Raw genomic sequence first — 3,503 nt, 5'->3', positions numbered from 1 at the left:
AGGTCAAGGTGGGTGGATCACTTGAGGTTAGGAATTCCAGACCAGACTGGCCAATATGGTGAAACCCCATCTCTACTAAAAATACAAAAATTAGCCGTGTGTGGTGGCACATGCCTGTAATCCCAGCTACTTGGGAAGCTGAGGCAGGAGAATCACTTCAACCCAGGAAGCAGAGGTTGCAGTGAGCCAAGATCGCACCACTGCACTTTAGCCTGGGTGACAGAGGGAGACTCTGTCTTGGAGAGAGAAAAAAAAAAAAAAAAAAAAAAGAAGGGAAAGGGTAGGATAAAGGGACGTCGATTAATGGGTACAAATAGCTGGGTGCGGTGGCTCAGGCCTGTAATCCCAGCACTTTGGGAGGTCAAGGTGGGTGGATTGCTTGAGGTCAGGAGTGTGAGACCAGCCTGGCCAACATGGTGAAACCCTGTCTCTACTAAAAATACAAAAATTAGCTAGGCGTGGTGGTGCATGTCTGTAATCCCAGCCACTCGGGAGGCTGAGGCAGGAGAATCGCTTGAATCCGGGAGGTGGAGGTTGCAGTGAGCCAAAATCGCGCCACTGCACTTCCAGCCTGGGCAACAGAGGGGGCGGAAAAAATACAGGCTGGGCAGGAAATCAAAACCATCCTGACCAACATGGTGAAACCCCGTCTCTACTAAAAATCAAAAAATTAGCCAGGCAGGCCTGGTAGTGTGTGCCTGTAATCCTTGCTACTCAAAAGACTGAGGCAGGAAAATTGCTTGAACCCGGGAGGTGGAGGTTGCAGTGAGCTGAGATTGCGCCGCTGCACTGCAGCCTGGGCGACAGAGCGAGATTCCGTCTTGAAAAAAAATAAAAATTTAAAAATTTAAAAAATAAAAATACAAAAATGAGCTGGGTGTGGTGGCAAGTGCCTGTAATCCCAGCTACTCGGGAAGTTGAGGGAGGATAATTGCTTGAACCTGGAGGCGGAGGTCACAGTGAGCAGAGATCATGCCATTGCACTACAGCCTGGATGACAAGAGTGAAACTCCATCTCAAAAAATAAAAAATAAAATAAAATAAATGGGTATAAATATACGATTGATAGGAGAAATAAGACGGTCATCAGTAGGGTGACTATAGTTTGCAATAATCTATTGTACCTTTCAAAATAGCTAGAAGACAATAATTCAAATGGTTCTAGCATAAAGAAAATAAACATATTTAAAGTGATGGATATCCAGCTACACCAACTTGATCTTTACAAATTATATGAATATATTAAAATAGCATGTTCTCCAAAATTATATGCATCTATTATGCATCAATAAAAATTAATGAAGAAATAGAAAACCTGAATGGTCCTAAATCAATTAAAGAAATTGAATTCATCATGTAAGACCTTCCCAAAAAGAAAACTTTGTACCCAGATAGTTTCACCAGTGAATTTCTATCACACATTTAAGTTAAATAATACCAATCCTGGCCGGGCGTGGTGCCTCATGCCTATAATCCCAGCATTTTCGGAGGCCAAGTCGGGCAGATTGCTTAAGCTCAGCAGTTCGACACCAGCTGGGCAACACGGCAAAACCCCATCTCCACCAAAAATATAAAAAAATTAGCTGGACGTGGTGGCACGCACCTGTGGTCCCAGCTACTCCAGAGGCTGAGGCAGGAGGATCACTGGAGCCCAGGAGGCAGAGATTGCTGTGAGCCGAGATGGTGCCACTGCACTCCAGCCTGGGTGACAGAGCGAGACCCCGTTTCAAAAAGAAATTACAAGGCCGGGCGCGGTGGCTCAAGCCTGTAATCCCAGCACTTTGGGAGGCCGAGGCGGGTGGATCACGAGGTCAGGAGATCGAGACCATCCTGGCTAACATGGTGAAACCCCGTCTCTACTAAAAATACAAAAAATTAGCCGGGCACGGTGGCGGGCACCTGTAGTCCCAGCTACTCGGGAGGCTGAGGCGGGAGAATGGCGTGAACCCGGGAGGCGGAGCTTGCAGTGAGCCGAGATCACGCCACTGCACTCCAGCCTGGGAGACACAGCGAGACTCCATCTCAAAAAAAAAAAAAAAAAAATTACATGTTTTTACAAAAAATTACCAAAAAAGACCAATCCTTCCAGGAAATAAAGGGGATGCATTTCCTGACTCAGTTTATGAGGACAGCATTACCCAGATATCAAAACCAGACAACCACATTACAAGAAAACTGTAGATCGATATCTCTCATTAATATAGATGCAATTTTTTTTTTTTTTTTGAGATAGGGTCTCACTTTGTCGCAATGGAGTGCAGTGGTGTGATCACAGCTTACTACAGCCTCGACCTCCCTGGGCTCAGTTGATTCTCCCATATCATCCTCCTGAGTAGCTGGGACTACAGGTGCACACCACGAGGCCCAGCTAATTTTTCTATTTTTTGTAGAGACAGGGTTTCCCATGTTGCCTAGGCTGGTCTCAAACTCCTGCGCTCAAGCGATCCAGCTGCCTCAGCCTCCCAAAGTGCTAGGATTACAGGCATGAACCACCGCTCCAAATTTATCAACAAAATTTTTTTTTTTTTTTTAATTGAGACGGAGTCTTGCTCTGTCGCCCAGGCTGGAGTGCAGTGGCACGATCTCGGCTCACTGCAAGCTCCGCCTCCCGGGTTCATGCCATTCTCCTGCCTCAGCCTCCTCAGTAGCTGGGACTACAGGCGCCCGCCACCACGCCTGGCTAATTTTTGTATTTTTAGTAGAGACTGGGTTTCACCGTGGTCTCGATCTCCTGACCTTGTGATCCGCCCGCCTCGGCCTTCCAAAGTGCTGGGATTACAGGCGTGAGCCACCGCGCCAGGCCAACAAAATATTTTAAAATAACATCTTGAAATATATAAAAAGGATAATACAAAGCATCAAATAACTGTAAAAGTAGCCAGCAACCCTCGGGGCTGCTCTGCCTATGGAATAGCCATTCTTTTATTCCTTTACTTTCTTAATAAACTTGCTTTCACTTTACTGTATGGACTTGCCCCAAATTCTTTTTCACACAAAGTCCAAGAACCCTTTCTTGGTGTCTGTATTGGGACCCCTTTCTGGTAGCAAGGGGACATGGGAACCTTCTCAGGTGATATGAGTGTTCTACATCTTGATTATGCTGGTAGTTACACTGATGCATATATTTGTTGAAACTCACTGAACAATATACTTTAATTGGTGCTTTTTATTGTATGTAAATTATGCCTCAGAAAATTAATTTTAAAACATTTGTTTTTTTTTTTGTTTGTTTGTTTGTTTTTTTTTTGAGACGGAGTCTTGCTCTGTCGCCCAGGCTGGAGTGCTGTGGCCGGATCTCAGCTCACTGCAAGCTCCGCCTCCCGGGTTTACGCCATTCTCCTGCCTCAGCCTCCCGAGTAGCTGGGACTACAGGCGCCCGCCACCTCGCCCGGCTAGTTTTTTGTATTTTTTAGTAGAGACGGGGTTTCACCATGTTAGCCAGGATGGTCTCGATCTCCTGACCTCGTGATCCGCCCATCTCGGCCTCCCAAAGTGCTGGGATT

Source organism: Theropithecus gelada, chromosome 7a (assembly GCF_003255815.1).
Source record: "Theropithecus gelada isolate Dixy chromosome 7a, Tgel_1.0, whole genome shotgun sequence".
Taxonomy (NCBI): domain Eukaryota; kingdom Metazoa; phylum Chordata; class Mammalia; order Primates; family Cercopithecidae; genus Theropithecus; species Theropithecus gelada.
Note: the sequence above shows the minus strand (reverse complement) of the source record.